This window comes from Rhineura floridana, chromosome 3 (genome assembly GCF_030035675.1).
Source record: "Rhineura floridana isolate rRhiFlo1 chromosome 3, rRhiFlo1.hap2, whole genome shotgun sequence".
Lineage (NCBI taxonomy): Eukaryota > Metazoa > Chordata > Lepidosauria > Squamata > Rhineuridae > Rhineura > Rhineura floridana.
The window spans coordinates 300,259-323,313 of NC_084482.1; the positions used below are offsets into that span (position 1 = coordinate 300,259).

Sequence of the window (23,055 nt, forward strand, 5' to 3'; positions counted from 1 at the left end):
TTTCTTTTAAAACCATTCCATAGTTTTTTGTTATCTACACAGTCAAAGACTTTGCTGTAATCTGTAAAGCACAGGATGATTTTCTTCTGAAATATCTTGGTACATTCCATTATCCAGCATATGCTTGCAATATGATCTCTGGTGCCTCTTCCCTTTCTAAATCCAGCTTGGATTTCCCCCCCCCCGGGGAGCCGGTTGTTAAATATTTACCAGCACACCACTGCCTACATGACATTACTGGCAAACAGAAGCTACCACACAGTTTCCCCCTGTAAATCTGTACTAACCCAATCCACTGATAATACAAAAAGTTTAGGACAATACAGCTCCACTCCACACATCTTTGAAGACGGTTTGCTTCGATGGTTTTTAGTGGGTGGGTGAATGGTCACTTTCAGCTAGTCCCTTTTCTTCACCCACTAACTCTCCCATGAATTCCATTTTGTTTCCAGTGGTTTATCTATCAACGTCTGACTGCTTTGTCTTCCCCCCTTCACAGTTTGGTGCAGCCCTCCCTTCTTTCCTCTCTTTCTCCCTAAGTAAACTTCCTTCACTCCTTGTAACTAGCGATGGGAATTGCCATTGGATTTTTATCTCTCTGAGCATTTCTATTTTTCCCCTAAAAAATCTAAAGTGATTTTTTTAATTAAAGATGCCTCAATATTGATATTGATATTTTCTCAAAATATTGATATTGATATTTAAAATATTGATATTATATTGATTTGTTTTTCCAGCAGGAAAAAATTAACTCAGAAAAATAAGGGGCAGCAGAGAAAGAGGGGGGCAGATGACCCACTTCTTTTCAACCACCAAACTTCAGGAAGTGGTGGGGGCAGGAGGGAGTGGAAATGCTGTGCAGGTCAAAAACATTTGCACATGCCCAGTAACTGAGCAACCGGAGGGAGTAAACATGTAAAATTAGAGGGTGGGGCCACAGGGAAACAGCGACACTAATCCTTCCCAGAGGAACGCCTACTTGTGTGAATGGAAAACAATGGATTTGAAGCTACCATTGAGCATGAAGTCTTGCAAATCTGTTGTGATGGTAAAAGCAGTGTGTTTGCTACGAAGAAATGCTCCCATGTGGATAAGTCCTCCAATTTCTTCAAGGGTAGTTTTCTCATTCCAGAATGGTGGCTCAGCTCCTATCATTGCTCTTCTATAGTAAGCTACAAGAGAAATTGCCGTTGCCTTTTCACACTATCATGCTTTTTCTATGTGTATAGCCCACCTGTTGTTCTACCCATACAAGTGTGCCTGATATAGCTGCTATGGGGAGGGCCAGGGCCGGTTCTAAAGGGCAGCCAGGTTGGGCCCCTTCACCAGTCTCAGCCCATCCCTGCCACCCCAGCGCTTCTCCTTTTGCCACCCCCACCTTAATACTGCCCCTCAAAGCCTCAATCTTGTTCTTTCCCCTCAGAGCCGGCTTGGAAGCTTCCTCCTTCTGCGCATGCCTAGTCTCCTCCTCCGGAGGAGGAGAGGCACACATACACTTCCGGCTCTCTGTTGTGCTATCGAGAGAGGAGCAGTTGCAAAAGGCACAAGGAAGCCGTTTTGGAGTGCTATAATTAGTTGCATTTCTCTTTTTGCTGCTGCTGCTGCTGCCACCTCTATCTTCTTTCCCCTCAAAGCCTCAATCTTTCCCTTCAGAGTCGGCTGGGATGCTTCTCCTCCTTCAAGAGGGAAGGATCACCGTATCGAGCAAGAAGGAGAGGTATGCATACACTTCCGGCTCTCGAGCGAACTCAAAGGACCCAAGGAAGACCTTTTGGGGCGCTCCAGTTGCTGGAATGGAAAGCAATAGCAGCTGCCAGCAAAAGCACAGTGAGGCAAGGGATCCTCTTGCAAAGCAAGTATTTTAAGTCATATTTTCTCTCCCCCTTTTTATTAAAAGTTCATCACAAATTCAGTAGCAAAGGGAGAGGGGTGCAGGAAGAAGGCAGGGGTGGGAGAGGCTTTTTTCAATTTATTGAGATATTGAGATATGAGGAGCACCAGGGTTCGAATCCCTACACAGCCATGAAGCTCACTGGTGACCTTAGCCCAGTCACTGTCTCTTAGCCTCGGAGAAAGGCAATGGTAAACTACCTCTGTATACTGCTTACCATGAAAACATAAGTCAGAATCAACTTGAAGGCAGTCCATTTCATTTTCATATAGAAAACAATAACAAAAAAGCATTGCCCCTGTTCATGTATATTTGGCATACCACCTTGCAAACTTTTAATGACTTTTTTCTAAAGTCCTTTGCTGCAAGGGCAAGCCTAGCCTTCGGAAGGAGGTGATGTTGAAAGCCCATTCACATGTGTCCTTTTTGGAACTGTTGCTTTTGCTTTCAACCCGTGCCTGGATCAAGGCTCAAGAGAGGCTCAGGCTGGTGATGCTTCTCTTCCCTACCCCCCCTTAAGAGGTGGAGGGGGCTTTGCTTTGCCAGCATGCATGTGTAGAGGCAGGAACTCGGGACAGGCTAGAGGGGGAGGAAGCAAACTTGAAAGCAAACACACAAAATTACAATCCTTGTGTGCCTGAGTTTCATAGGGCTTCCCCCCTCCCAGGCAAATGTGCATAGGACTGCAGCCCCAGTTAAAGGAACAAACACTTTTCACTGGCAGATGTTTCTTCCTCTCTCTCACACCCTTTCTAAAATTAATATCTGTGTTGTTCCTTTATTACATGGTAAAGAGAGTTATGAAAGGGACTGGCTTCTTGTGCTGGTTTCTTCCTGAAGCGGGTGGAGGTAGCGTGCAGATGAACTTGAGGAGTTCTGTATTTGCATGAGGTGGTGTTATTTTCTTGTACTGTGTTCCTTGGAGTAGTTTTTGGTAGGTGGATGCTACCTAGTCCTCTCTTGTCTTGCCTGTCTCTGATCTGGCAGAAGTCCTTTGGTTGCCTCCCCCTTGCTAGCCCAGCATGCGTGCTTTTCTCATGGTCTGGAGGTGAGCACTACTGAAAAAACTGGGCGGAACGTGTTTTAGTTGCCTGTTAATTTTCAGAAAATTGCAGCGGAAGAGGTAAAATTTATGATGGTTGTTTAAGTTATGCACATTTTTTGTTTACATCTAAGTTATGTCTCAAGTTCTATCTCTGTCAGTGCAATCCTATGTCTACTTGGATATAAGTGCCAATCAGTCTTTTTTTTTATTTATTCAGTTTATATCACACCCTTTCTCCCAAAGGAGCCCAGGGTGGCAGGTAAGTGTGCATAGGATTGCAGATTAAGGCTGCAATCCAATACACACTTACCTGGGAGTAGGTCCTATTGAATCCAATGGAGTTAACTTCTGAGTAGATATGTATTGGATTGCACTGTAAGTTATACCTCTAATTTTTGTCAACAGTATAACTTAGAGGTATTTAAAAGGCACCTAATGAGATACTAAAGTTTTTGTTTTTGTTTTTACAATAAGGTGTTGTCATATCATAACTAAAATTTTGTTTTCGTTTGGAAAATGGAAATGGACGGCCTTTGAGTCGATTCCGACTTATGGTGACTCTGTGAATATGGTTTTCATGGTAAGTGGTATTCAGAGGGGGTTTACCATTGCCTCCCTCTGAGGCTGAGAGGCAGTGACTGGCCCAAGTGCACTTCATGGCTGTGTGGGGATTCGAACCCTGGTCTCCTAGGTCATAGTCCAGCACTCTAACCACTATGCCACACTGGTTCTCTTTGTTTTAGTTTAACCAGGTTTTAAGTTTAAAGGGGAGGAGCCAAGGTGGAAAGGTGTGGTTTAAGGGGTGGGGCCAAGGGGCCCTCTGACACCCTATGGCCAGGGCCCCAAGAAACCTGGAGCCAGCCCTGAGTAGGGCCCTTTGAAACTCAGCACACATTCATTATAACCCTTTGGGTGGGGGCCATTTTATGACTCTCCTTTTCCCTTTCAGTCTTTTAATTATTACTATATTTGGGGCTTTATATTGCAAATGGGTTGTTCAGATCCAATTTGTGTGTGTGTGTGCGCGTGCACGCGTGCGTGCGTGTGCGTGCGTGTGCGTGCATGTGTGTGTGATTGACACATTAGCTTTCACCCATTCTGTTTTTTCCCCAGACATATTTGTTATTATTCCACCATTGGCCATCCACATCAGTGAGCTGAGTTTGAAATAATATATCTGTGGTTACTGTGGTACGTGACTGAATTTCTCTGAAAATCATGACAGTCTGAAAATGCCCTGTACTGTGATTTTTGGTTCCTCCTGTGAATTACTCCTCCTACACCCTCCACTAACTTTTTTGTTATATGCATGTGTGTAGGTATTTCTGTACATGTCTGCGTGCCCTTTTTTTACAAACAGGTTTTTTTTCACCAGAAGTATACAGCAGCAAATGCTACCAGCCCATAGCTATTCCCTTTGTTTGGGGGGCATTGTTGTTCTGTAACAGATACAGTTTTCACTTATTTTTATTTGATTAACTGGGATGCTCGCTTTGAGGTGGCAGGCATCAAGTGTGCTAGTGGCTGTGCTCAACACCCACAGAGAGCTTGGGGAGGGTGAAGGGATTAATCTCTCTAGGTAACGGTGAGTAAAGGGTGCCTATATTGCTCCAGGTGAGAGATGGATGAGAATGAATGGTGGAGGGTTTTCCCTGCTGCCAGGGCTGGCCTCAGGCATGACAGGGCCTGCCCTGGGCCCTCACACCCACACGCATGCCCCACCTACCTACCTACCAGGCGGGTGGACGAGCAGGAGGTCAGGCGGGCGAGCAGGCGTTGGGAGAGGGCAGACAAGTGAGTGAGCAGGCGAGGGGGAGGGCAAGCGAGTGGGCAGAGGGGGGAGCAAGCGGGTGGACAGCTCCCTCCCTGCTATCCACGGCAGGCTTTTGCTGTGGAAGGGGAGGGCTACTCCCCACCATAACAAGGGGCCCTTCAGGGGCCCCTCAGGGCTGCAGGGTCCTCGGCCAGGGCCCCACCTGGCTGCCCTGTGGAGCCGGCCCTGCCTGCTGCTATTGGATTGTTTTTATTCAGCAGATCTATTTTTCTGTACATGATTAATGGTTAGTTGAATCATTGAGAGTTTTAATTAAATGAGAGTTGAGTGCGTATAGACTGATGAGTGTAAGGAGAAAGCAGTTGAGTGACTACATATGTGAGGGTTGTGTGTTTAAATTATATTTGAGTAGTGCGAATGTTTAGGTGAATGAGTTTGGTTACTGTATTATTTTTATGTGTTTCTTTTTCATAAAAAAGATTTATTACTGATTTATGTTTCTTTTTTATAATATTTATGAGATTTTTCATGAAATATATACATTGTTACAGTTTTTTGATGTTGTACTGATGTATTTTGATATTTTTGTACGACTTGCTTTTGTGTTTTTTATTTGTTTTACTTATGAACATATTTGTTGTTGTTTAATTATGACTCCAGTCCAATACACACTTACCTGGGAGTAAGTCCCATTGAACCCAATGGAGCTTACTTCTGAATAGACATGTATTGGATTGCAGTTTTGGTTGCTTCTTCTTCTTCTTCCTCATAATAATAATAATAATAATAAATGGTAACTTGTAGTTTTTGGTGGGGGGCAATTATCTATTTAAAAAAATTGATTTTTTTTTTTTTAAAAATAGTACCATGGCATTGTGCAAGGGTGATGTTTAGCTATGTCATTCTGGTCTTTGATTTTATAAGGGTGGTTGACAATATCCCCCAAAATTAAGAATACCCTGTAGGTTTCTATAACTGCTAAATGCACAACCATGCACCCCCCCATCCCAAAAACCACAGCAGCAATGAAATGCTGATATTATGCAAAACCTCTGTTGTTTGTGCTGTGATCATACACCCTGTGGGAAACCATCACATTTACTTGGTGGAGATCTTGAGGGAATAGTTCTCTCAAACCAGGTTATCAGCATGTGGCAATTGGTTGAAAATATTTGCATTTTGTTTGTTATTAAGGGCCACTGGAAACAAAATGATTAGGTTGCGCTCAGGTGAGGAGCAAACAAAAGGCAACAGAGATCACCCAGAGATCATCCTCATAAATGTAACAAACTGCCCAACCCCCCAACCCCCAAAAAAGTGCTAACAAGCTTCCAAACTAATGGTGGCTGTGTTATATAGTGGGTTATTTTTACTTACTGGATTTTCTGTGGTAAAGAGAAATTTGGATTAAATATAAAAAAGTACAGGCTGGCATTTTGATGATGACATTATGTGGGTGTTGCATATGTGAGCAGCAATTCCTGGTCCTGGTTGGAAGCACCTTGTGTTAAAGAGAGGTATAGCTTGAACACCATACTGCTGTACTGTTAATTTGTTATGTGGTGAAATAGTGCTGTAATGCTATACTACAAAAAATATACGGTATTATGGTGTTATAGCATTACACTTCTCTGTCATTTAAAAAATAGTCAGAAAAGTATTTTAGCAATAAGTAAAAGATCTCTTAAAGAAACAGGGTCATAAAATGGTGCTCCTCAAAAAAGTTAGGATAATTTATTTATTTAACATATTTAAGCACTGCTTAAGCAGTGTACATAAAAAGAAATCATACAGAAAATAAAACAATAATTTATCATAAAACCAAGCACTACCTTACAATGCCTGCTGGAACCAGTAACCCTTCATGATGCCCCTGAAGTTCCGCAAGGAGGGCACTTGTCTAATCTCAGTCTAATATCAGACTCCAATAATAATATAACTTCTGTATAGAGTCAATATAACTTCTATACTGTATTGAATAACTGCTTCAGAAAATGGTCACATCTGAATCATACCCATCCAAAAGGCTGCTTATGCCCCTTTGGGTTTAAATAGTCACTTACCACTATTAGAAAATTGTGGAAGCGGCCACCACGTACCTTCAAAAGTGTTTTTTACTTGAAGCCACCTGTCCAGATGGCTTTGGTGTGTTGGGCGCTCCATAAGAACAAGATGCCATACCTTTTGCCACCAGATTTCTATTTTGAGAGGCAAAGCAGAGCCCCAGTGTTGAGCTATAACTAATTTGGCAGCTGCTAACAGAGTATAGATTAAGTCTTTATGAAGTAGACCCTGCATTTTCTGTGGTGTGATAGATAACAAGGCCACCTCTGGGTTTGGGGACACAATTTGACCCACTATGTCTGTGACTTCCTGGAACACCCCAGTCCAGAACCCTGCCACAATGGGGCACATTCACCACATATGGAAGTATGTGCCCCGTTCACAACAGCCGTGAGCAATAAGGTGCTATGGTTGGATTAATTTGCTGTAGTTGCAAAGGAGTGCACCACCACCTACCACTTTCAGTAAAGATTCTTTCTTCCATGCCAAAATAGTGCGAAAAGGTGGTCTCCTCCACTGACTGTTCCAACAATTAATATATATTTCTTTGCCTATATCAGCTTCCCAGAGCAACTTTACACCTGAGGTCATCCCAAAGTGAACTGAGAAAAGACCCTTATATATCAAAGAAATCTTCCCTTTCAGGTTATGACTAGAACTCGCACAGTTTTTCATAAAATGTCAGCTGTTGAAGTGGCCCATTTATGTGAATATACTTAGCAAAGGATCAAACCTGCATTATCTGAAGCCAAGAAGGCTGTATTTCTCCAGGCTTGAGTCGCATTTGCTCTTCTGTGATAGGGCAACCATTAGCAAATAAATCCAATATTTTATAAAGCCCCTTCAATTCCCAGTGTTTATATTTATTAAATTTGGCCAGGTTTCAAAATCTGGGGTGCTCCAAAAATGGGAGGAGAGGTGAATCTATAGGAGTTAATAGTGTTGCCCATCTTTCCCAAATCAAAATAGTGGCCTTGAGATAAGGGTTCACTAGTTCTTGTAGCTTGAGTGTTGTACCCCAGACTAAGAGGGAGCTAGATCAGCAAGTAGAGTCAGATGAGGACAATGTTCCTTGGGAAGTGGGAGGAAGGGAGACTAGTGAGGAGTGTCCTGGCAGACCCCAAACTCCTATGCCCAGCACTTCCATGGATACAGTTCCTGTCCCTCCTGCAAGTCCAATGCCAGAGCAGTTGGGAAGCAACTCCCCGATCAGGCCATCCATGGCTGCACAGGAATCCCCGCCAGACACTTCAAATGCTTCCCAGCCAATCAGCGTTCAGCTTCCAGAGCCCACGCTGTCATCTAGCGAAGCCCCCCTACCTGATGTGCCATCTGAGACTCCCCCTTCCCCTCGCCCCACACGAGGAGAGAGACTTTCAAAAGGTGGAATTCAGGCAGAGCTGCCACTTGCACACGAAAACCTTCCCTACTTAAATCGGTGCCTTCCAAGGCACAAGTGCTGACTCAACTTTCCCCAAACTTTGCAGAGACTGCTTAGTTAGGTTAGTTAGGAAAAGTAGTGAGTCAGAGTAGAAAGGTGAATGAAGCGCACCACTTTGGATGTAACTATAACTTTAATAAAAAGAGAGAGAAAGATATCACTTAGCCTCAGTCTGAATCCTTCAGCTCTGGGCAGGACATTGAGTGAGCTCAATTTACCAAAAGGTATGGCTCTAACTGATGTTTGCAATTGGGGTGCTTTCATTCTCACCCAATCCACTTCATAGTTACTCCTGATTATCTGCAGTAACTATTTCAAATTGTTTCAAAGTATAGTTGCAACTGAGGGACACCCAAGCCCCCCTCTGCTTGTAATTTATACAAGGTAGTTTATTTATTTTATTTATTTATTAAATTTATATACCGCCCGACTAGCGATAGCTCTCTGGGCGGTGAACATAAAATAGTATAAAAATACAATGAATAACAAAATAATATTAAAATACAATCAACAATACAATAAACATTTTTAAAATTAGATCAATGTAACTTAAAATGCTTCAGAGAATAGGAAGGTTTTGACCTGGCGCCGGAAGGAGAGCAGAGTCGGCGCCAGGCGTACTTCCTCAGGGAGACTGTTCCATAGTTCGGGGGCCACCACTGAGAAGGCCCTAGATCTTGTCATCACCCTCCGGGCCTCCCTATGAGTTGGAACCCAGAGGAGGGCCTTCGTAGCAGAACGTAGTGTACGGGCCGGTTCATATCGGAAGAGGCGTTCCGCCAGGTATCGTGGTCCCGCACCGTATAAGGCTTTATAGGTCAATACCAACACTTTGAATCTGGCCCGGAAACATATTGGCAACCAGAGCAAGCTGGCCAGAACAGGTGTTATATGCTCGGACTGCTTGGTCCTTGTCAGCAATCTGGCCGCCGCATTTTGCACTAGTTGTAGCTTCCGAACTGTCTTCAAAGGTAGCCCTACGTAAAGCGCATTACAGTAATCCAAACGTGAGGTTACCAGAGCATGTACCACTGATGTAAGGTCCTCTTTACTCAAATAGGGACGTAGCTGGGCTACCAACCGAAGTTGGTAAAACGCATTCCTAACCACCGAGGCTACTTGAGCCTCAAGTGAGAGGGAAGAGTCTAAAAAGACTCCCAGACTACGAACCCGGTCCTTTAGGGGGAGTGTAACCCCGTCCAGGACAGGGTATATATCCACCATCCGATCAGAGAACCCGTCCACCAACAGCATCTCAGTCTTGTCTGGATTGAGCTTCAGTTTGTTAACTCTCATCCAGTCCATTGTCGAGGCCAGGCAACGGTTCAGCAAATCGACAGCCTCACCTGAAGAAGATGAAAAGGAGAAGTAGAGCTGCGTGTCATCAGCATACTGATGACAACGCACTCCAAAACTCCTGATGACCTCTCCCAACGGCTTCATGTAGATATTAAAAAGCAGGGGGGACAAAACTGACCCCTGCGGGACCCCATATTGGAGAGCCCGCGGTGTCGAGCAATGTTCCCCAAGCACTACCTTCTGGAGACGACCCGCCAAGTAGGAGCGGAACCACTGCCAAGCAGTACCTCCAACTCCCAACTCCGCGAGCCTCCCCAGAAGGATACCATGGTCGATGGTATCAAAAGCAGCTGAGAGATCAAGGAGAATCAACAGAGTAACACTCCCTCTGTCCCTCTCCCAACATAGGTCATCATACAGGGCGACCAAGGCTGTCTCAGTGCCAAAACCGGGCCTAAAACCCGATTGAAATGGATCTAGATAATCAGTTTCATCCAATAGCGCCTGGAGCTGGCCAGCAACCACCCGTTCCAAGACCTTGCCCAGGAATGTTTTGTTTTGTTTATCCTCTAGCATTTTCCAAAATTAATGAAGCTACTTATCAATTGTTGCCATCTAGCAATCTCTTTTGGTGATAGTATAATTAGGAGCACTTGAAATAGGATTAAAAATTGGGGTAGCACAGCTATTTTTATTGCTGCAACCCTTCCCAACCAAGTAAGGTGTACCATAGCCCACCTGTGCAAGTCTTTTTTAACATCTTTGACCAGGGGACCAAAGTTACACTTTTAAAGCTGTATCACGTCTTTCAGGAGAACGACTCCTAAGTATTTAATACTGCTAGCCTGAAGTAGAAGACCATTATCTTTAGCCACCTGTTGTTGCATTTCCAATGGGATGGCAAGACAGAGCATTGAAGATTTCTGATGGTTCACCTCCAGACCTGATACAACCTGAAAATATTTTTCAGTTCCAGTATTGCTCTAGCAGGACTTTTAAGAAATAACACACACCAGCAGCAAATATATTAATGGTATGTGACTCACCCTCTATTTTAATTCCCTCTATAAGTGGACTCTGCCTTATTCTTTGCTAATGCTTCCATAGATAAAATAAATAAAAGTGGAGATAAAGGACATCCCTAGTGAGTTCCTGTCCTCAAAAGAAAAGGAGCTGAGTCCATACCATTAACTCTAACCATGGCAGACACATCAGAATAAAATAGTAAATAACATTCATGAACTTCACCCCCAAGTTCATTTGTTGTAATACTCCATATAGGTATGGCCACGTAATCCTGTCAAAAGCCTTGTAAATGTCCAGTGAAACTAAAGCAATCTGGTTGTTATCATGTCTACTATGCTGCATCACATTCAAGGCCCGTCAAATAGAGTCTGCTATCTGTCAATTGGGTACGAACCCCTGCTGATTTTTTTCCACATATCACCCCACCACCCTACTCAATCTATAAGCCAATATAGCAGAGAGAAGTTTCATATCTTGATAGATCAGAGCAACGGGGCAGTACGATGTCAGGTGAGTGGGGTCCCGACCTGGTTTACAGATTGTAATAAGTCTTGATGCTTTCCATGAAAATGGCATTTGAGCCTCCATCCAAAATCTCATTAAATGGAAAAAATGGAAATGGACTGCCTTCAAGTCAATCCCAATTTATGGCTACCCTATGAATAGGGTTTTCATGGTAAGGGGTATTCAGAGGGGGTTTACCATTGCCTCCCTCTGAGGCTTGTCCTCCCCAGCTGGCTAGGGCCTGCTCAGCTTGCACAAGCCAGCCCCTTCCTTGTCCGCAACTGCCAGCCGGGGGGCAACTGGGCTCTTTGGGACTATGCAGCTTGCCCATGGCTGCACAGGTGGCAGGACATGTAACCCCTGAGCCACTCAATGTGGGGGTGATCTTTAGCTGGCCCTTTACACCCAGGAGACACAAGTGGGGATTTGAACTCACAGACTCTGGATTCCCAGCCAGGCTCTCCTCCCCACTGTGCTATACCAGCTGTGTATCTCATTAAATAAAGAAGCCAAAATAAGTGCTAACCTGTCCCGGAATGCCTTGTAAAATTCCCCTCCAAAACCATCCAAACCAGGAGTTTTGCCATTTTTAGCTTCTTAATTGCAGCCAATACTTCTTCAGTAGTTATATCTCAATCTATCAGATCTATGTGGTCCTGCAATAAGGTTTTCAAGTGCGAGATGCCCAGATACTCTGCAAGGCATGGTGGGCTAGAGGCATTACAACTGTATAACTGAGTGTATAAGTCATCAAATGCTTTGTTAATAGCCTGAGTTGAGTAACAAAGAGCTTCTCGCGAGTCTTTAATCTGAACTACACAGTTGTGTTCCCTTTTCTTCTACAAAGCTTGTGCCAGCATTCTGGAGCTTTTGTTGCCAAATTCATGGTACATGTGGTTGGTATAGATGATCGCAGCACTAACCCAGTTGACATCAAGAGCTTCCAGCTCACTGTGTTTGTGTAGCAGCTGTTGAAGAATTCTCAAGCTACCATGTTGTTTTTGTGTATTCTCCAAAGCTTCTATTTCAGACAATAAGAGCTGTCTAGCAGCTAATTTTGACTGCTGAAGCATAGAAACTTCCATAATGCATTGTCCCTGAATAATTGATTTGAATGTGTCCCACACCACTGCTGTGTCAAGGTCTGGTGAGATGTTTTCCTCAAAGTAGTGGGTGATGCCTTCTTGCAATCTGTTTTGGATTTCTTATCTAAATAAAACACTAGGTGGTAGGCGCCAGGAAAAAGTTACAAACATGTGAGTCTAGTTGTAAGGATATTGTGACTGGAGCATGGTCAAACACAGAGATCACACCCATTCCCACCTCCAGCACCTTGCCTGAGGCATCAAGAGACGTGAGAATATAGTCGATCCTTGAATAGGATTTATGTTTGGAAGAGAAATGGGTGTAATCCCTGATTTGTGGGTACCTATGACACCAGACATCAGTTAAGCTGAATTCTGATATTAACACAGAAATAGCTGTTGGGCCCTTTGGTCTTGTCAATGAGGATCTGCTCCTATCTAAACATTCATCCATGACGGCATTCAAATTCCCACCAAGTATCACCATGCCTTATTTAAATGCTTCTAACACCCTTTGTAAAAAACGTTCTTGGCCTTCATTTGGATAATAAAGAGAGCCCAATGTAATCAAGTCTGTTTCCACTGTACCTTTGGCATAAACATAGCGACCCTCACTGTCTGTCAGTGTGTCCGTGATCATAATCAGGCATTTCTTTGTTAGCAAGATTGAGACACCCCATACCTTGGAAGAGCCAAAAGAGCTGAATTACTCTCCTAGACAGTGCCTTCAGATCACATTTTTATTAGTCGGTTTCATGTAAAAAGATCATGTGTGGGTCTGCTGATTTGATGAGTGTAGTTATTCTAGATTGTTTGTGCAGTACCCAGACCCTTCACATTTAAAGACAATTTTACTTGTCATCACTCTTGAAAGTAGAAAAAAGCAAATTTTATGGACCCATTTGGCAAAAGGAAAATGGAGGAAGAAAGAGAAAGGGGAAAAGAAGAAAGAAGAAAAAAAGAGAAAGGGGTGGGGTGGATAAAACAGTAACCAAATAAGAAACAGAACCCTCCCAACTGGGGGGAGCCACTGGGATGGACAACATTCTACCTCTGAGTGTTAGAGGGTAAGTCAACAGGGGCTAGCTGTATCAGTAAATATACTATAAAAATAATATTTCCAATCTTATGGAGGCTGTTTATCTTTAGCAACATCCTTATGGTAACAAAGACGTATATTAATATTAGTTCAAATTTTCCATGGACATAATACTGAGAGTAGAAACAAGTATAGATTCAATCATTGTCTCTCTGTGAGGTCCTCTTTTATCCTTCTGTGTTTGATGGTCTTCTTTAGAATCACACTTGCGGAAACGAGCCTTTCCCCTCTTAGGGGACCATTCATTAGCAATTACCTCATTTTCTGAATAAGTCTCAGAATCCTTTAACTCTGCTGGTATCTCTATACGGAGCTTTGTAAGCAATTTCTTAGCTTCAGCATAGCGGAAGCGGCTAGGACTTTGTCTCTGTGATGCACTATTAATTTGAAGGGAAAATCCCATCTCTAGGGCACCAGCTTGTTACAGGGCTCCAGTTAATGGCTTGAAGCTGCACCTGCACTTTAAAGTTTCTAGGCTTAAATCTTGGTAAATGTGGATTTCTGCAGCTCCAAACAGTGAAGTATGAAAATTACGTAGCACCCTGTAGGTCGCATCTATAACATTGTATTTCTCAAATCTTATTATATCTTGAGAGCTGCAACCATTTTGGGTCTTAGGATCCGGCACTCTATAAATTTGTTCAATATCTTTCAGGACAATATTTCCTGCCACTTGCAGATCTCTAAGCCATTGTAATATGAACTCCACGGGGTAGCCCCCTCCTCTCCATCAGGGACCCCTCCTCAAGCGGATATTCAATTTGCAATATTTATCCTCCTGCTCCTCCAAACATATTTGAAGGATGTGTGTAGTTAACTGTAGTTTGTTGAGGTTAGATTTATTGTGGACACTCAGCTCCATCACATCACTAGCTGTTTTAGCAACTTCTGAAAATTGTTCCTGTAGTGAGGTTAATTTACGATCTATAGGCTCCAGAGCAGCTTTCAAATCCCTTGCCATGTCAGTACGTAACAGTCTGAGATGTGCTAAAATACCATCCACCTCTGAGAGCTCTCTAGTCAATGTTGCGCCTTTCACCCGCTTGGGGCCTCTGCGTGTCATATCTGATTCCCCAGCACGTGACAGCTCAGAATCTTCCAAGCAATCATGTGCAATATTGTGAAACTTCTGAGTTTTCTACTGACTGTGAGTGAGTGCTGGTTGCATACCAAAGTCATTTCTGCTATTATAATTCAGATCAGACAAATATTTATTTATATATTTGATTTATATCCCACCCTTCCTCCCAGCAGGAGCCCAGGGTAGCAAATATCACCATCACATTTAGCAGCATAAGCCTCCTCAAGGATCAGAAGAAATAAGCAACCATCTTGCTCAATGGCAAGCCACGCTCCCTGATAGGTTCACTTTATCGATATGTCACTGCCCCACCTCAATTTCCTGCCCATTTTAAAAGATGGAAGAGTGGCACTAACAACATCTGCACTTTCTGAGATTGCCCTGCAATCACCAATTGAGAACCACCATAGAGAAAATACAGGATGCCAATTATATGAAAACTTTGTGTGGATGCTCCATAAAAGATGAGCAAACAACGTATGGCAATTTCATACTACATGTCTAGCGTGGATGCATCTGTATTGTTGCGCTCCACCCCAATCTCCGAGCGGTGAGAGATCTCCAGGGGTCCCTGTGCTTGCCCAAGGTTTGGTTTCCTTGGAAAGAAGGCCAGCGGAGCCTGTGGTGTCTTTATGAAATATGGTTTATTTATCTACACACATTCCAACCTGAGCTTAAGATGGATGGGTTCAAAGCATCAGCAGTCCAATAGATCTTTCTTATCTATCAGGTTTACAGGAAGCATCCCAAAGCCATGGTGCAGGGAGCCAGCCTCTCTGCATGTCTCCAGTTCCCAGCCTTTCCTCAGACTCAACTAAAAGCACAAGCCTTGCTTAGGCCCTGGGGGTGGGGGGGCTGTCCTGAAGAGTTTCAATAAAAATGAGATCTCCCTAGCCCAGTTAATGGGCACTTGATAGCCCCATTAGCTCACCTGGCCACTCTGTTAGATTAACAAAAGAGACTCATCTGACCAGCAGAGCAGGTTTCTCTCCTCCAGGTGCAGGGTTCCAAATCAGAGCCTGGAAGGTGACTCATAGAAATCATCTATCTCAACCCCCAAGCCCATAACAGTATCACTGCTACTCACCATCATTTCTCCCTATCAGTGTGCTTAATTGTGGTCTATCTCTGTCACCCACTCAACTGCCTCTCAGGCTCTATTCCTTGTTTTATTTATAGCTTATTTGTACCTTCATTTATTTCAGTTGGGGGCCCGGGTTTCAGACAGGTCCCATTGTTTCCAAAGGGCATTTATCTTTGTTAATGACAATTCCATATACTGAAATGAATATCCCCACTGAAAAGAATGGGGTCAGTCAACTTTCCTTTTCCAAATCAAAGTACTGTAAGGGATCAACATCAACATGGTTCCAGAGCCATTAGCTTTTTAAAGTTTTTATTTTCATAAGAGTATCCTGTCTTGGACAAAGCTTGGTCTACTGTCTTCTTCTTCCCTCTCAGAGTTGGGTACGGCAAATAACAAAATGGGAGTTGGAGAAGAAAAATAATTCATAAAAAGAGGGTTCATCTTGGATTTCAGAGGAACCGCCTACTGTGGAAGAGCCAGGCTTCCTTCCAGTCTCCACTCTCCCCCTCCCTTCTCACCCAGCTGCCCCCCCTCCTCTAAAAATGAAGTCAAGAAGTATATCTAGAGTTTAATTTGTGGGGAAAGGGGTTGGGGTGTTGCTCTAGATTTACAGGACTGGCTCTGAAGGCCTCATACTTAACTGCCAACAGTTCTTGCCAATATGCACTGGGAAATGGATCCAAGTTGGCTCAGGAAAGGCCATTAAAGTCCCCACTGAGACTGTTGGTTACATCCTCCCTGCTTCTGGGCTGCTGCCTTGCGATTCCCATTAATGGACTTGGGATTTCACAGTAGGGATGGGATACAACACAAGTCACTTCAGATGGAGACAGATGATATTTTTTGTTTAAGAGAGTTGAAAGTGGTTTGGAAGAAGTTTTACTTCCTATGGGGCACACGCACACTCCTTTTATCATGATGCAGCCTTTGATCAAATCTGCAAACTCTGTTTATCAGAGATGGGACAGGCATGTAGACCACCACAAGCAGCAATCCTTCTGCCAAATTGCCTCCAGCTCAATGAAAACACTTGTGTCCAATCCAGCTTCCAGGGAGTTAGAGGGAGGAGAGACCTCATCCTCAAAACCAGACAATCCAACCAATTCTTTCATCAGGGACCAATCTAACCTCTCTGCTGTATAGGGCATGCTTCTGAGAGACTCTTCTTCTCCCTTCCTCATGATTGTCCATCCATCACCCAGACTCTATTTTTGGTTCAGCTCACCATCATCCTGTTAGGAAGCCAGCTGAAAAGGGCAGAATTTTTAATAGTTGTGTAGAAGAGGGAGTGTCAACAGGTATATCCTTGTCACACAACCTACACCTCCTGAAATTCCCTCTTCTATACAACTATTACATGTTAATGAGACGTGACCTCTTTTTTCACCTGGCCACCCTACATCCTATGCATCTACAGAACCTCTGCTGAGATCCTACTCCTCCTCATCCCATTGTCTAGGGCTTCTCCACACTGCAGTTTACTCTGCTGTTTGCATTCCCATTTAATCTGCATAGCCTACATGATGCTCACCTCAAATATCATCAGTCTCAATGCTTTTCCCCTACAGTAAATTCAAGTTTAAAACTGGATTAACAGCTAAATAATGCTCAAATGTGGACAAGTCCCTAGTTGTCGCTCTGCAAGATATAATTCTTAATTGATTTTGAACCCTAATTCATATTCTTTATGTGATAGTCAGGGAATCCAGCCAACCAGAGAAAAGATAGAAGGTTGAGCCACAAATGATCCTCTTCATTGACACTTGGGGGTAAAACCACATTCACTGTTCTGCTGGTTCTAGTGTGTCTCTCCACCTCTCTCTTCTGAAAATGGGGGCACACGACTCTAGTCAACCCCTGCCTCTTTTTACTATAAAGCCTGTTGGGATCAGCTTAAGTGCATTTTTTAATCAGCTTCAAAGAGATTTCACAACTGATTGACAGATCAACCCATTCCCCTCCATGCGTGGCTGATGGAAATGCTTTGATCTGGTGACTAGTGTGTTTACAGACTTGTTCCATTCTGACATATTCTGGAAGGGAAACAGAGTAGCTTGAGCCTTTCCTCACGACTGTCCCTTTGGACAACTCCTCCAGGAATGCACTAGCTCCTCAGAAAAGGAAGTTTGGATCCTTCACAATAATTGAGGGTAAAGACCAAGACAGTGTAACATTTTCACAGTGACCAATTTGTGTGGTGTGATCCTGGCTTCACAACTTGCCTTACAGACATACATGCCAGCAAGATGAATGCTGGCTCAGCCATCTATCTTGCAGCTCCCCATGTGCTTCAGAAATCTCCTTGGCTTGTTTAAATAAATACTAAAGGGGCATACATACATTTAGATGTATATAGTGTTATCCTTTCCTGAACAATTGCTCAGAAAGTTGCAAAACTGCTTCAGAAACAGGGAGGAAGATATGTGGGTGATCTTATGGGGACTAGACAATAGGTGCCTTTCTTGGCTGCCTTTTTCTTGATCCACAATGAAATATGCTGAAAATGGGCAGAACCAATTTTTCAAAGGTATCCTCAGTACAGAAACAGGTACAGTTGCATTGAATACTTTTTAAACCAGCTCTCAGAACAATACATATGGCTAAGCATTACTTAGAGACAATGAAAGTATTGCATGTAAAGACCCATGTTTTCACAAAAAAAGTTGCTTTGATGCTTCCCTTTGTACTTTTGCATAAACATCATACATGAATGTTATTAACGTGTGAGAATTTGGAAGAAATATTGAACATCTACTACAGTCCAAGTAGGTGAAATATTTGTGTTGTAGCTAACCAAAACTAAAATTCAGGCGTAAGAATGCTAAACTTTCCTTACATCATTTGCTGCCTGTCTCTACTACTGTGGGGAACTTTATGAACAAGCAAGGAGGGGTGTTTCACTCTGACCAACTCTAGACAGGGTCTGGGGAAAACAAGAGTATAGATTTAGAGCAGCGTCTCTTGGGGGCTTGAGGGGAGGGATGCTGGTGGTACACCCTGAGACAGATGGCTCCTAGTTCCTGTGTAAACAGTGTCCATTTCCAGGCCCCCTGGGCAGCCCCATATGGGGCTTATCGCTGCTTCTTTAACCAACCTCTGGACCCTGACCCTGTTCTCACGCCAGCTCTCAAGAGGGAGGGAGGGAGATTAAAATAGTAAAATGCAAAGGCCAGTGACAGATGGATCTCTACTGAGGGGGAAACTCCTTCCTCTAAATGTGGCCTCCTTCAGGCAACTTGGCCAAGGGAGGAGATTATTAGCTATCTTGCTTTTGACCATACAGTAATACCTCAGTTAACCAATCCTCCAGGAAAGAAGCTCCTTTCAAGGAAGGCTTTTTTAAAAGGTGAAACTGACCTACTTTGCTTTGCTATGGATAAACTTTCAAGCCTATGGTTTTGCTTTAAGCTGAAACTGACCAGTATGTGTCTTTGCTTTACTATCAATAAACTGATAGGCCTGTGCCTTTCCTTTGCCAGGATGAAACTGACAAGCCTGTGTCTGCTTTCCATTAAAGAGATCTCTTGCTTTCTTCCACCATCTTGAGCAGGTGTAGAAACCTATCCCTATTCTTTCCATGTTATTCCTACCTCTGGTACAAAAGTTTCTGTTAAAAAAGTAATGTCCAGGAACGCATCTACTTTGTTAACTGAGGTCTTACTGTATTTCTATGCCAGCCAGATCCTATTAATGGTGACACAGATCTGACAGAAGTCTCACTGAGTTCAGTGGGAGTTACTTCTAAGTAGGAGTGGGGGAGAAATTCAATTTAGTTCACATATAAAGGTGGAGCTACTTAATTCACACTTTCCAGAGGAACATATGAACCGAAACAGCCATTCTTTAAAATTTGTTCTCCATATTTTGAAATGCAGTTAGCTAGGTAAGTAATGTTCATAAAAGTGCATGCAATAGGCCAATGTGTGTATAAAAATGCATATATTAGCACAAATAACATACAAAAATGTGTTATATTTGGGAAATTGCTTTGCAAAAATGTGTATATTAGAGAAAATTGCATACAAATGTGTACATTAGGATAAATTCACTAAAATGCTGATGAAGGTTCATGACAACTTTTTTTTAATTGCAAGCTGATGTGGAAATGTGGAGAAGTGAACTCTGCAAAAAGGAGAAACTGAAAGAAACCAAAATTGACAGATTTGCCCAATCTCATGCTATTTCACCCTTAGTCACCTCCCTCTGCCTGCCTGCCTGCCTCTCACTGACTTGCTCTTACACACACACAGGACTACTAATGGATCCCTGGTATTTTATTTTTTTTTAAAAACTTTACAAATCCAAAGCTGGTAGTGAAAAACGAACACTTTGAAAGACCTAAGATCCCCTGCAAGTTAGTTATCATACACTTAGATAAATCTAAGTTTCAAGGTATGCATTTAACCTGTTGTATCTCATAAGGATTGAGGCTTTCAAGAACCAGTGTAAAACCCTGATTTGTTAAGCTAAGTTTTTGTGCAAGACCTGCCTTGCAAGAAGTAAGCTACAAGTCAATTAAGAGACAAAACTTGTGCCTTTGTATTTCATATGCAGTGTTTTTTTTAATGCAAATAGCATCAGCTGAGGGGGGGCTAATCATTATTGGGATGACAGCAGGGGTGGAAGGAGGATTTTAATTCTTTCCTCCCCTGCTGCAGCCCTTAGGAAAATGTGTTCTCTGAACCTGATATTTGCTTTAGGGAGAACCCCCCCTGTTGGTGCCAATGGATCCTTCCAGACTGGTGTATTATTGCAGATGTATTCTGCAACATGTTCTTGACACAATAACAGTGCATTTGTGGTGGATTTATTCTGCTTTAGTTTGCTCTGTGATGTTCCCCCAATCTGCTGTCCAGAAGGGCTGTACCACAATAAAAGCAGGACAAAAAAAGTTATGTGCTATAAAAAGTTACAGGGTTTTAGCAGAAAGTTAAAGGATATGTACTGACTGGAAATGAAGCAATGCGACCATCCAAAACTTTGCAGGCTCAGCTGTAGTGAAAGTGGGATTATCTGCGGTTGCCCCAATAGCAGCATGGCCACAAATCATCATGAATAAAAAGGAAATCAGGGGAGGCCCAAAATAGTTTGGCCCTAAGATGATAGTTTACAAACCAAAGAGGAGTTCAAACATGTCTTTTGTTCAGTCTTAAGCATGGCCTTTTACAGTTGCTGCTTGCAGATTTTCAAACTCATAGCCACAAGGGATACCCCTTGAATTACAAATATGAAAACCAAAATTCTAAGCAATCTAAATTCCATGCCTGGTTTCAGATCCATTGGATATATCAATGGATTTAAAAGAAGAAGAAAAACACCTTTGCTAACAGCCCTTGCTTTATCCTTTTCTGTCCTGAGGATCTCCTCTACCCATTTACATTTTTAGATGTGTAAATCCAGAAATAAAAACAATTACTTGAAGCATGTGCTGTATTGTGTTGTACTGAATAGCATGGACTATTATATCTCATGATTTGCAGGGGATTTAGTTTACAACAAAACAGAAATGCCTAATATGGGACAGAAATCAAGAGATTACAGCTGCAAGGCCTTATCACCACCACCCATCTCTCTTCCTCTGCTCCACAGATAGTTCCTTTACTCTGAGAAATTCTGGATCCTGGCTAGAGTGTATCTGAGCATGTGTGGAGTATTGGGGTTTTTTTTTAAAAAAAGGGAACAACCTTTTTAAAAAGTCATATTAAAGTGCCACTGAACATGTTGCTTTCCCCCATGAAGCAAACCTGCTTCTTGGGTTTTTTTTAACCAATATATTATGCAAAGTGGAAAAATACATTTTTATATTAACTTTTATTGTTTATTTAACAGAATTACAAGATATTAACCAACAAATAACCCCTCCTGACCCTCCGACCCCAGAGTCATGGACTTCCATTGACAAAAGCCATAAACACACTTTGGAATTATACAGGTAGCGCCCCTGCAGCGGCTACCGCCCTTCGATACAACCTTCATCCACTTGCCTGATATCGGCGGCATTTACACTCTGGCCCCTTCGCCAAGGCTTCTCTAAGAAGAACTGCTCTGTTAGTTTTGTTTTTGAGAGGCTGGTTTTTCCACCCCTCTCCTCGCTGGAACTGCTGGATGCTGGGGTGGGGGAGATGCCGGTTTTTGATCTTATAAATGGACTATCTCCCACACTGGTTTTATGCCTGGATGGGAAGACTTACATCAGGAACTCCTATCTCTAGTTACACCTCAGACCATACAGGCGAGAAGCCTGTTACTGAAACTGAGTTGCCTCTACCTTGTTGTTTAGTTATCATTTATTGTTACAGTTTTTATTGTTTGCTTTCTGATATTCTGTTGTTTTATATGTTTTGTTATGTACATCGCTCAGAGTGGCTGGTAAATCCAGCCAGATGGGCGATTAATAAATCGAATAAAATAAAATTAATAAATTGAATAAAAGGTAAGATTACTAATACAATGTAATTTCATTTCAATAGAAATGAAAACAAATATAAGACCAGGTTAGTCTATTAAATAATTGATCTAAGATAATTGTTTAGGACAACCAAATGGACCTGGCTGTTTTGGAAAGATGTTCATATAAATCGTGTTGAGCTGTGTAGTCTATCAATGTCTACCACACAGACATGAAGGTTTCTGGTTTATGCAAAGGAGAAAAATACATAATGTACAATGCACTGCTGCCTCTGATGCAACTGTGAAATTAAATTAGCTGGTTGGCAATCCTAGACATAACCCAGGATAGCTGACCTTCTGATAACTCGTTAAACATTTTATCTTTTTTTACATGTAGCAACAAAACTTTCTTTTTCAAATCTACTAGATCCCAGTTCCTGAGCAGAGAATACATCTCAGAAATGAAGAAAAAGTTGAACAGACGACATCTGTCATGACTGAGCAGTGGTGTGGAAACACGGTTCCCTGTTCAGCTATAAGGCAGGCTGGCCAAGTCACTCTGATTCAGCCTGATTAGTGTGAAGATTAAAAAAACTCACCACCCTAAACTCCTTGGAGAAAAGGTGTGAGGGATATACTTGTAACAAATCAATACCTATGTCCTGTCTCAGAGTTGTGGGACATATTTTGGATACCTTCTATCTTCATTATTCTTCATAAAATCTTCATAAAATGTTTTTTAAATGTTTTGTTTTAATGTATTTTAGAGTCTGTTTTTATGTTTTAAAGTGCTTTTGTTTGCCGCCCTGGGCTCCTGCTGGGAGGAAAGGCAGGATATAAATAAATAAATATAAAATTATTAATAAAATTTATTTCCTAGCTTCTGCCCTCCACCCAGACGCTTGATGAACAGAATCCAGGATTCCTAAAATATGTTTCACAAAGCTGAACAGAAAGAAGATGGAATAAAATATCTGCATTAATAAGTAACTTTGTTCTAAATATAGATGTGAATTGGCAACGTTTCCAAACTGCTGGATAGACTTCTGTGTAACGTGGAAATGTGCGTCCTTTCAGTCCAATCAAATATAGTATTGACCTTACCTGGCTGTTTATTGCCTCTGGCTGTTCCAGACAGAATACAAAGAGTCCAGTGACATCCTTCTTCAGATCAACCCACTTGACCCTACTTCCTTCCCAGAGCCAGGGAGCCCCAAAATCCTGGCTCTCAGTCTGAATTGCTTGCTAGACCCTCATCCTGCCTTCCAC

At 42.5% G+C, this 23,055-nt stretch overlaps 1 protein-coding gene and 1 long non-coding RNA gene across 6 annotated transcripts in view; one reads left to right on the plus strand and one right to left on the minus strand.

Annotated features, from left to right (window-relative positions):
- The window catches only part of ANGPTL6 (angiopoietin like 6), a 62,152-nt gene that overhangs the window by 25,561 nt on the left and 13,536 nt on the right, over positions 1 to 23,055 (minus strand). The window contains exon 1 of one of the 4 annotated variants that reach the window (XM_061621646.1): positions 22,891 to 22,917. The exons of the other annotated variants lie outside the window; for them this stretch is intronic. The gene's annotated coding sequence lies outside the window, so the exon portion shown is untranslated. Of the gene's footprint in view, positions 1 to 22,890; positions 22,918 to 23,055 lie in introns of those variants that run through there. 4 annotated transcript variants of the gene reach the window in all.
- On the plus strand, positions 1,441 to 22,523 carry LOC133379121 (uncharacterized). 2 transcript variants are annotated; one of them, XR_009761115.1, is made up of 3 exons: positions 1,441 to 1,717; positions 4,050 to 4,127; positions 22,214 to 22,523. It is a non-coding gene; the product is annotated as an uncharacterized LOC133379121 (long non-coding RNA). The 2 variants fall into 2 exon arrangements; XR_009761116.1 differs by lacking the exon at positions 1,441 to 1,717 and adding an exon at positions 3,428 to 3,516.